Genomic DNA, 12,114 nt, shown 5'->3' on the forward strand with positions numbered 1-12,114 from the left:
TTTTTTCCTATCTCCTGATCTTGTGATAAACTTTCATCCCCTTTAAATGACTTCCTTAACATTTCAACTATTTATGGTTCACATGAAATATTGGGGCTATGAGGCACACTGGACTGAACTGAAAGTTTAAAAAAAGACAGCCCACACATGATTCAACCATTTTATTGGAAATGTTTGGCCAAATGACTAGCGTGGGTCACAGTTTTTCTCAAATGGAGTCTGACCTAGTCTGTGCTGGAGTGCTCTGAGCGGAGAGGAGAAGGAGGAGGAGTGGGAGGAAAGAGTGCTGTGGGAGATGGTAAAAAATAGAGAAGCACAATACTTTCCTATTCATGCTAGCTGGCACACAGGTGGCCAGGAAATAGCACAGGGAAAGTGCTGCCGAACATACACCCATTTTATTCAGCTAGTTAGCACGTCCTTGTCCACTTTGTGTGTTTGTGTGTGTTTCTCACCAACACACTCACAGTCTGTCATCCTGGTTTTGACCTACACCCAACTGTAGTGGGTGTGTTTCTTAGTTCATGGGTACAGCTTAAAGTAAAAAAAAGAAAAATGCTGCAGCAGCTCGGTGTCTGTGCGATTTACCAGGAGTACAGTAGAGGATGCTGTTCTCATTCCAAGTTTGAATTTGGCCTCGATCGAGCAAAATCGAGCTCAGTCGAGCCCTAAACTGCGGGGGTGGGGTCATTCACCATGACGGCCCTGTAACTTATTTTCTTGACTGGAAAAGGAAAGAAAGGGGCACTCCCATGGCAACTCATACTGCTAACATCTGTTTCAGCGTAATGTTGTGTAAATCTTTTTTGTATTCGTCTGCCATAACATAATCTAGATAAACCGCCTATCATCAAAGACAACTTCAGCCCGTCTGCTTTGATGTATCTCGCATGATTTCTGCCGTAGCCGCTGCTGCTGCTGCGACTCGTCTGATGGGAGACATTTTTCCACATTTTGCAGTGGTTTGTTTGAAGGCACAAGCATGACAACTGCTCGAGTGGAAATGCGAGTCAAAAGAAATTACATTCTTCGTCGGGCCCTCCTCTTCTTCTGGAAAGCGCTGGGAGTGAAACCAAGAAAGACAACATCGGGGCTGATAAGATGCTTGGCTGCCTGCCCTTATACACACACACACACACACAAAACGTAAGGTTTCAGAAATCGAAATGCTCACATGCAAATTTTGACATATCAGTTTTGGAAATATCCACCAGGCCGCGGCTGTCTGAGTTCACCGTGCTTTGGGTAGGTCAGTTCGGAAAGCAGACGTGAAAGATTAATCAGGAAGTTGTTGAGAAGCAGATTTAGCACCCTGTGTCCAGTTAGTCAGCCTTCCCAGTCTGGGCTAACTGCATGCCCATTTTCTCTACACATCTGTAAAAACTTAGAACTCAGTGGGCCGGATCACAGAGACAGAGCTGTGCTTTGTCAGACCTCAGCCTCTGCCAGCCCTCAACCTAAATGGATTAGAGACACTGTTAGAGAGCACCAGTGGAAGACCGAGTTCACTGCTCCCAACCAGCAAGCTCCAGTCCCTTTAGTTCATCAGAGCGCAGTATCAGCCACTCAAGACGGCTCTCCATTCCACTTAAAGGCTTTTATTAAGAGCAGTGGAGAGTAGAGTCAATGCAGTCAGCAGAGCCACGGGTACGAGAACAGGACAAAAGACCAAACAAAGGTGGTGAAGGCGGTGAAAACAGACATCTCTTTATTAGATGCCATGTTGTCTTCATGCCTCCTCCTCTTCCTCCTCCTCCTTTTCTCTCTTGTTTTTGTCACCTCTCCTTTCTCCTCGTCTTTGCCTGCAGGCCTCTCGCCCGGCTGCCTTATAATGGCATGTGTTTTGATTGGTGCAGCAGGGGGAAGCGGGGCATTGTCTGGACAGGATCTAGGCTGAGATCAGTAGATAGATCGACTGGTGGTTTAGGGCAGTGCTCAAACTACCGTCATCTTTGTTTTAGTTGGACCTTGCAAACACTTAGCTAATCCTAGAAAATAGCCAGACTTGCAGGAAATAGGAACTTATGAAAACAAGTTCAGCGGTATTATCATGCCGAACTTGTTCGTTCATTACAAATACTACTGATTATTGGCAGAGATATTATCAGACATCTTGTGTTCAGTGGAACTTTTCTTTGTTAAGAAATTAAATCAAATGTTGGTGGAAGAAATGACATCAGATGTTTGGAGGTTTTGAACTTCACCTTTACCTCCCCGGCATCTTTTGTCCGGGTATCCTGAACGGCTGATTTCATGGTGGGTTGCGGCCCACCCCGGTGCTATAATTGTCAGGAATTCACAAGGCCGGCCGCCTCTCGTTGTGCTAAAGGCGGCTGACACTGAAAGGATGTGGACAACTGATTTATGTTTTCTGGCAAAAAACCCCACAGACAATTAATTCCTGGCGACAAGCACAAATTACAACATGCTTGGGTTGCTGTGGCAGGGTGCACAACCTGAAATAGCTGCTCTGTCAGTGCCATGAATCTGCTATAATATAAGAGAGGCCGGGAGCCAGTATAATGCAGAACATGAATGGTAATACCTCCCATACTGTCTGGAGAGAAGTCTGACACTTCAAGAGCATCTCAGGAATCTGTGATGCATGCTTAATACACGAGCTGAAGCTCGAAATAAGTTTAGTGTCATGCTCTCAGGATTTTAACCTTTTCTTTTCATCATTATTTGAGCAATATTAAGCTCTAGTATTATACTACTTGTGAATTCTGGTTCTTGATTTGATTTGATTGTCTTTCTACCAAGTTCTGGGTTCAGAATCAAATTTAAACTCCTTCTCCTCACATATAAGGTCTTGAGTAATCAGGCCCCATCTCATCTTAAAGATCTCATAGTACCACATCAAACCAATTACAGCACTTTGCTTTTGGACTGCAGGCTTACTTGTGGTTCCTAGAGTTTCTAAAAGGAGAATGGGAGGCGAAGCCTTCTGTGGGACCAGCTCCCAGTTTAGATTTGAGAGACAGATACTCTCTCTACTTTTAAGATTGATAAAGCATATATTTTCAAAAGGCCTAGGCTGCTAGGAGCTTCCCATCTTCACTCTCAGTGTACTTACACACCAATCTGCATTTAATCATTAGTTATTATTAATCTCTGACTGTCTTCCACAGTGTGTCTTTTGTCCCGTCTGTCTCCCTTACTCCCGTACTGGTCGTAGTAGATGACAGTCCCTCCCTGGGCCTGGTTCTGCAGGAGGTTTCTTCCTGTTAAAAGGGAGTTTTTCCTTCCCACTGTTGCCAAGTGCTTGCTCTTGATTACTGTACCTTACATTTAATGTTCTTTGAGGTTGTTGTGCTATATAAATGAAACTGAACTGAAATGTTGAGTCCCCTAGAGCTTCTCTGTATGTTCTTCCCTCTGTTTTGTCTGTTTGCTGTTCCCATGTTTAGTGTGAGGCTATATCTGTTTCTTTTTGTCTTTCGGTTATTTCCTGCTTCACTACAATAGCTGATTTTCTTGCGTGCCTTGCTTCAGTTTTTACTTCCTGTTTATCTAATTAGCTTCACCTGTGTCTACATGCACACATGTCTATATGTTGCTAATCCCCAATTCCTGCCCAGAGAATATACATGATATGTATACAAGGATATTTAGTAGACCTGGCATTTTCTGACCACACAACCACTGTTTGAAAAATACTGTTCATCTACCTAAAAAAAACCAAAAAAACAACTATATCAAGAGCTATTAAAAACATGCAAAAGCAACAGGTGGCAATATAGCCCTGACCATATAGAAAGGTGGGCCAATCAAATACCCAGAAAAAGCTTTTTCCCCCCAAAAAATATCCTTGTAAGAGTGGAGAGACCACAGCTATGTCTCCCCCTTTTTCTTTGTCAGATCCTACTGGTAATTTCCCTGTTCGTGTGGACTCTGGGACTCCTGGTTTGTGGCTTTTTATTTGCTTTGGATTTTGTGCTTCACCGAAATAAAGTTGTCTGGGTCCTCTGCACATCATTTCATCTAGATGATATTAAAGTAAAAAGTCTAGCAGGTCTGGTTTGCAGAAGAGCATTTCTGAACACACAACCTTGAACCTTGAAGCAGATGGACTGCAGCAGCAGAAGACCATACAGGGTGCCACTGGGTTTTTAATTACATTTTTCACACTGGGTTTCAAAACCTTGTATAAATCAAGTTTATGTGGTGGAAATACTGAATCCTTTTTGTTGCTCTCATGTTTACCTCTTTTGAGCCTAACAACTGCTGGTTCACAAATACGGGCTTCAAGCGAGGCAGAGGGATCTCCTGTAATTAACCGTGAACGGGAGCTGGCAACGCAGCTTAGCAGTGCTTTCTGAGATAAAGAGCAGCAACCAGGTGAAAGCCAAATGGAGCGCGGAGTTGTTTACTATTATGCTCTGCAACTGAGGACGAATTCCTGCACAGATACCGAACCGCAATCCTAGCTGGTCTTGCCAGCTCAGGCCGCAGCAGAGTTATTATCCAACAGTTTTAAAATTTGAAACTGCTTTTCTGAAAGACTTCAAAAGCTATTCTGTACCAGGAGGAAAAAAAATCCGAGTGGTGGACTGACTGATAGTCATCCCTCAGAGTAAGAGACACAAACAGACTTACACACATATTTGTGCTGTAGCAGCTTAAGGAGCTGTGTCAACTGAGTGAACATGATGCGTTGTCCTCATCTCTTCCAGTCCGTCAGCATTCATCTCGTCTCAGATGCGCAATGAACTCCCGTCAGAGTGACAATCTGTCCCAAGGGACAGTCACACAGGCATTAGAATATGTGCCCAGCTTGTAAAACGACTGTCTCTCCTTCAGGGGTGGACTCCACATCGCTGATCTTCTGTGGGATTCACGGCCTCAGAGGTTTTCCACGGCGTCGTTTCCTCCCTGGAATCCGTGGATTAGTCATATCACATCCTATTGTCCTTGCCAGGCAGTGAACCACTTGGCAGCAGCTCATCTTTGTCCTGCTTTTTATGGCCAGCGTTGCCACAGTCCAAACATGCCCACAACTGTCAGGGACACTTTTTGCTTTTCTGTTTCTTTTCCCATTTAACTGTTGGAAAATTAAATTGTGAAATGTGAGCGTACTGGAACTGTCATTCATTTCAAAATTCCCAGGCTCTGAATGGCATTTGGCTGAAGGCTTTGTTGTGTGGCCAAAGGCCGACTTTTCTTATCCAGCAATCTTTCAAACCCCTGTATGGCCAAGTCATTAAAGCATTTTCAGCTCACTGGCGTGTGTAGCTAAAACCGGAATGTGTTAATGAGAAAACAGTTTCCTCGACACTTTCTTATAGCCCACTGAACCTTTTCTGCAAGGGAGTTTCTCTACCTCAGGCTCAAGTTGGCCTCTGGTTTAATGAAAAAAAGAAAAAAAAAAGGGGGAAGAAGAAAAAAAAAACAGTTTTCCATCCAGCTCCAAAGGCAGTCCCTGGATCTGAATGTGGAAGTTTTAATGGGAGTCAGATGTGCTTTTAATCAAAGGAACATGGCGGGAAATGTTACTGAGCTCAAGCAAGAAGAAATGCGACTACAGGAACTGTGATAAGACTCATATGACAATAACATACACCGCTTTCTTGATGTAAGAGCCAGCTAACAAATCCACTGCAGTGTTAAAGCTGATTTTACCTCTGCTGTGATCATGGTCGTAGGGTGGTGTTAGGAACCATTTATGAGGTATTGTACATGTAAAGACAAAACCGCTCATAAAGCAGGGACAGACTGGGGATCTTTTTGTAGTGGTTGCAGTGTTTGTGGTCACGCATATTAGCATTGCACATTAATTTTGTTTTCATGCACTTAAGTGTTTAAAGCAGCTTTTATGAATAGTTTTCAAATAAAAATAGGCTAAATTGCTATGTTATATATAAAATGTATGTAAAATGCAACGCTGTCATCGGTCATTGAGTTTGAAAAAAAAAACAACGTAATTTTTTTAAATTAAAAAAAGCACATCACGGGTTGAATAAAAGCCACACATTAAAGATGAATATACATATTCCAGCATACAGACACATAGTCAACCGCACTGTCTTAAATGCACGATCTTCGCACTAAGAGGACTGAGTGACTTTTTTTTTACATGGACTGTATTTAAAAGATGGAGGCAACTTTTGGGTCTGAAAAGTGAAGCCTAAAACTGAATTCTTTCTAATGGCCAGCGGCCAGAGGGCGGTCCCTTTAGTTGCCAAACAACATAGCTCACTTGATCTATGACTGAAAATAAACAGCTGGTGAGTTTATGGTCCCAGTTGATTGTTTCACAGCTTACTGAATATGACTTAATGTTTATTTATTTTTAAATATGATCCCCGTTAGAGTTAAAAAAAATAGATTTTATGGCAGATTTCTGTAATCGTTCTTTAAAGGCAGGCCAACTTTGTGGCTGACAAATCATCATGCAGCATTGCTCAGTTTCACAGCACTCGCCTCTCATGTCTGCTTTCAAAACAACAACATGACGAGATCCAAAATGCTTAGTGCGAGGCTTCATCACAGGACTTCACTAACCAATGGGTGATGGTGCTACACCCATTTATTATATACAGTCTCTGGTAACAGTACAGTTGTTAATTAGAAAAACTCAGACTCTTTTCTTGGCCTAGTGTAATAAGATTATTACCCAGCATGGCTCCATGCATAAGGACCTGGATCCTGTTGAGATAGGACAAGCTCAATCTAAGCTAAGAAAAACAAAAACAGGATACAGGATATCAGTGATTCTTCACTAATAAGACACAAAGGGCCAGATTAACTAAACAGGGCAAAGTAACGTGTGAGCGTAATCCCCAAATAGCACTCACAGATGTGGTGCTTGATTTTAATATTCTCTCACTTTGAGAAAGGAATTTTCATAAACACAACAAGGTCAAAAGTGTCTGCGTTCACACCAAACTTATCAATGTGCTCTCGGTAAATATCAGCGGTACTTTTGTTAGGCCAGGATCCAATTTATGCCAGCGCATTGTGTCAGTAACACAGATGAAGCTCCTGTGGCTTTATACACCAGTTTGTGTTCATAATCTTAATTCACTAGCTGGGCCCACGTCGTCATTTTAGGTTTGACAGCGTTTTAGTGGTAAAGGTGAAAGACTTGGACATGAATTGAGCTGTGATTTGGGGAAGGTCTCATAGGGGACTGGCGGCAGCTCCCGGGCCTGGCAGATCCCCATGCACTACACAGAAGTGAAGAAGTTAAAGAATTGAAAAGGAGAGGGAGGGTGGGGCACGTAAACGAGAATGAACAGCTTGCAGAACTGAGGGAACCCATAGAACCTATATAGATGAGAACCGGAAGGAGCGTGTTTGGAGGCATGGTCTCGCTCCTGAAATTCCAATACTTAATCTCCAAATGAGCATTTTGGCCATCGGCATTTTGTCTCTTTGAAATTTTGAGACCAGAAGTTATCATATTTGGATAAGAGGATGGAGTACTAAGTTCTCAGGTAACCTTTTAGAAAGCTTGGATAGCAAGCTACATCCATAGACTGTATGGTTGGATTATGCCAACACAGATACCAACTAATCAGTGTTAAGTACTGTTAAAGTAATATGCTTGAATTTAGTTACCCCCCAAAAAACGTTAGCACAGACTTCTTCTTCTTCTTTTGAAAGTTCTCAAAAAGGCTCCAACAGAGAAATCATGGCTGAGAGGTCAACTTTAGTGACTCCGGCTAACTGAGGTAAAGCCTGTGCGACAGCGGGATGGTACAACCATCATCATCATCGGTACTCACCTGCCACCAACTCTAAAATGGGAGATTTTAACATTGGATCATCTCACTTTTGAAGCCTTTTGAGGAACTTTAGTTTAAGCGGAGGGTGACTGTGGCACAGGTCAAGACACTGATCTCTGAGTTGCTCCCAGTGCATTCACTGTATGTATTTTTGATAGAAAGCACTAGAAAGTGGACTAGAAAAGCACAAGAACCAGTCCATTTAGTTGTTTCCATGTTTCTGACTAAAATGACTTTGTAATGCTATTTAGGGTACATAAAGTTAGTTTGGAAATATAATAATAACTGAAGAGGCAGCTTTTTTGTGACTGTGCACATGTGGCTATTTGCTGCACAGCACATACCGGTGCAAACTCTATTATATTTATTGAACTTTCAAAAAAACCAGCAATAATGATTAGGAGGTTCATTTTTGGCCAGAAATACCCACAACTTTATTGCTTTGGCTCTCTGTGACGTTGTTTTCAGCCACTGCAGATTTTGAACTTTCAAATTGAGTCGCTGCATCTAAGAAGCAATAAAGCGGGAGTAAGAACTAGTATTGGCACGGACTGCATTTTACATTCACAGCATGTGTTTGTCATTAACTTGTGTGTATTTTCAATGTAATGATTTTCTCTCCACAAAAGAAACCGTCACTGCTGCTCAGCATAATTTTCGCGCTGATGTTGCACATGTCGCTGACACTCTGGTAATACCCCAGAGTAGCTCGCTGTATGCTGTGACAATGGCATACCGTCTATCTAATCGGCCACTGCGCCGGGCCTCGCTCTGTCCTCTCCTCTCTCCTTTTTCAGTTGTGCATCCTGCTCGTTGCGGGCGGTATACGAGGGCTGTGCGAGTGCACGAGCATGCACGGAGCACGCTGACCGCCAGCCAGTGAAAACCGAAGAGGTGATGTCATGTGCTGATACAGGTTCAGTTCACAGCGGAGGAACAAACCCAGCTATTCGTCTTTGTCAAACCACGAGCCCCTTTTCCTCTGCCTGTAGACTAAACATGCTCACTCATAGAGAGGCACGCATTGTGCAGCATTCATGCACACTTGTGAGTGTGCACAATCAGAGTCAGCCACACACAGAGACATAAAAAAACAAGCCCCTTTTGAGACTAACGCATATGTAAATCAGGCAGGCAGAGTGACAGAAACACACAAACTATGCGGCATGTGAAACATCCTCTCGACCATAAAGTATATCTACTTTGTCATTCATCTGCCAGTATGTGGGGTCCCTCTCTTCTGTGGCGACTTTTACTGTTTCTGCAGCTCGAACTCTCACAGATAACTCTCACAGGCAGACAAACCGCAGAGTTCTGGCAGCTGTGACTTAAACTTACATTAGCATAAAATAACCCTAGGTCATGCGCAAACAGCTCATGGGAAAGTAGCGCTAAGTTCTTGGGTCCCTCCAACCGCTCGAGCCTCCATTATAAACGGACATTTCCACTGCACTCCGTTTTCCTAACCAAGCTGGCTCAGCCCACAGAGAATATCTGTGGTTTTGTGATTACACGTACAGCAGGAATCGAGAAAAAAACACAAGAAAGAAGTCAAAATAAAGACAAAAAGTGAAAGAAACCATTACAAAAATGGAGACGATGTAGGAAGCCTGTCAAAGCTTGTTTTGTCTATTTACAACACAGTCATTGCTGCCGTCTGGAATGCCTGGTTGTGACTAGAGTAATAATCAAGAAGGCTGCAGGCTGTGGGTTTCACACAAGAGCATGCATAAACTGTATTTCTCCTTGTGAATGGGGCAAAAGCTTAAACCAATGTTGTGCAGGATGGTTCAAAAAAATAAAAAAAGAGCCTCTGGAGTCTGTTTTTATTTAGCCCACGCTGCATGTCTAAGCACGGAAGGGCCACGGTGGTATCATCCAGGTGGGTGGCTGCTAACAGCAGTGGATGAGAGGTTTACTCGAGGCATAGATGTGTTTTCCATTACAAACAGTATCAGGTGGAAAAACACGTTTTGTAAATTGGTCTTTTTTTTTTGTTCTCAAAGCCATGTGGTGCACAGATGGGATAAAACTCACTAACTGGTGTCCACAAGCAGTTCTAAACAACTTGAATGTCTTAAGGTGCAACCTCTTATTAGCAATAACAAACGAGTTTACTTAAAAATAGGAAAGAACACTTCCTCTGCACGCTGTGTGAATAATTTGGGTATTGATTCCACATTGCCCTGCCTCGCTAAGTGCCCGTCGTGGGGTCGAGGGGAAAGGCGTGCGTAGTGGAGGATCTGGTATTTATGGGAAGTGAGGATGATGTCAGAGCTCCAGGGTCCTCTGCAGACTTTTAGGGCCACGGCTGCTTTCAGCACGGGGCAGCACCCATACACCTGAGAATCATTTAACAGCTTTGGCAATGCCGTGCGTGTGCTAGCAAGTTCATATGTTCGCACACAGCTACAGGGCGTAGAGTGAAGCGCCAGTCATCTAAATCACAGCGGCCAGCATCACAGACAGCTCACAAAGTGGTAATGTTCGTCTACATCATGCTTTCTCAGACTGAATCACCCACCTGTGGTATTAAAGAATGTTATTTGGTCCTGTCTGGTATTTAGTTTCCCACGAAAGCGATTTTAAGAGCTATGCATCATTAACGGGGTCACAGTCGATGGTGAAGAACCGAAAAAAAAGAAAGAAGTGGCCTTTGAGAAGAAGAAGAAGAAGAAGAAAAACAAACAAGACTAAAAATCTGTCATCATGAACAAGGCCCTGTGAGGATGGGATTCTCATTACAAACCAGAACAGTTTGAAAGATGCTATGCTTACACTGTTTCCACCAGTGGCACATAAAAAAATATTAATTTGTCAAGGTGCTGATGTGGGGCCACACTTCTAATCCCATTGCCATACCATTAGAAGTTGCATTATACACTTGATTACAGTCTGGGTGAATGGGACCACAACACTTACCATCCGGGATGCTGAGAGACTAGATGGAAAAACAAATGATAGGTTCCAGCCCCTCGTGACCGTCAGTTGAACAAGCTGAAGATGGATGGATGGACGGCTTTTTAACACACCTTTAGTTTAGCTATGAAACAACAGGTAAACACAGGTGTCAGTAATTATATTAATTAAGGCTCGCTCCTAAATAGAAGAGAAGCTTCGCTGTTGTCATCAGCGGTGTTTATGCCGTGGCCCCAGGGTTTTTTGGACTTTTTAGATTCTGCTTTAGCGTGCTCTATTTAGTGGTTAGTTTGTTTACGTTTACATGTGGATTTTCATGCTTTTCTTTATTACCTCGAGCTATTAGCTCTTAGTTCCTGTTCCTGTTTTTATTAAGTTTATGATAATACCTTCTGACTTTCTGAGTTTATTTATTCCTTCTGTCTTCCCCTCTGTCAAATGATTCATGTCCCTGCATTTCTCCCATGTTTTCATAAAATTTCTTGTTTCCTCTTTTACTTTGTTAACTTCTGTCTCTTGTGCCTTAGTGTGAGTTTTATCCGACATCATGTCTGTGCCTAATTCTGTTCACCTCCGTCTTGTTCCCTTGCCATTTCCTCTAATTACCCTTAGAGTATATATAGTCCTCTCTCCCCCTTGTTCTTTGTTAAAATGTCTTCGTTATTCCTCTCTGTGCTTCTCCCCTGTGAGCTCTGTGTTAATCCGTGGGATTTTTGGTTTGTTTTCTCTGAGTGGGTTTTTGTATTATGGGGCTTAAGCAACTGACCTAATAAAGTTTAGGTTTTTGTCTTTTGTTGTTGTTGTTACATCTGCCTTTGAGTCCTTAACCCGAATGCTTGTGAAAGATTACCCACTATATAACAAATATCAGGTGAAAAAAAAGACGTGCTGGATACTCTTTTCTTCTAAGACCTGTACGAGGCACCACAATGTCATTGTCAGGTAATCTGATAAACGGCTGGGTTTATCAAATCAATGAAACTGTGGATACATCAAAATTAAATTTGTGTCCAACAGTAAAATAGACACATGTGAAACAAAATGTCGTGGGTATACGTGCGAAGGAAATAAATGATCGACAATACGTTTGCTCTTTTCAGTCTAAATTTTCCTGTAAGCTTTTCTAAGTGATATTTATGCTTCCCTTTTAAAGGAAGAGCAAACACGGCAATGTTGTCTCTATTAATTTATAGAGTTAGCACTGAAATACCAACTCTAGCTTACTCTCTTTCTGTGCTATAATCTCCCTGCGTATAGATGCTTATGTAACGTCAGTCTGCTAATATATACAACTTATTATCTCTAAAAAAGCTCAGTCTAATAAAAGAACTGTATCTTTAAGAGCCAATGATACTTTGCAATGCTTACACAACCAGTGAGCTGTGACTGGCATTGACAGAAGTCCAGAGGATACTGAGCACCACAGAAGCTGATCCCCCTCGACAGTAATATCCCCTCCCAAAAT

The 12,114-nt window shown here is 42.5% G+C and overlaps 1 long non-coding RNA gene across 1 annotated transcript in view; it reads right to left on the reverse strand.

The window, feature by feature from the left end:
• The window catches only part of LOC102076768 (uncharacterized), a 23,257-nt gene extending 12,479 nt beyond the window's left edge, over positions 1-10,778 (reverse strand). The window contains exon 1 of the long non-coding RNA XR_001224462.3: positions 10,653-10,778. This is a non-coding gene — a long non-coding RNA (uncharacterized LOC102076768). The remainder of the gene's footprint in view (positions 1-10,652) is intronic.
• Between the last annotated feature and the right edge of the window lie 1,336 nt (positions 10,779-12,114).

The sequence above is a fragment of the Oreochromis niloticus genome, linkage group LG2 (assembly GCF_001858045.2).
Source record: "Oreochromis niloticus isolate F11D_XX linkage group LG2, O_niloticus_UMD_NMBU, whole genome shotgun sequence".
NCBI classification, from domain to species: domain Eukaryota; kingdom Metazoa; phylum Chordata; class Actinopteri; order Cichliformes; family Cichlidae; genus Oreochromis; species Oreochromis niloticus.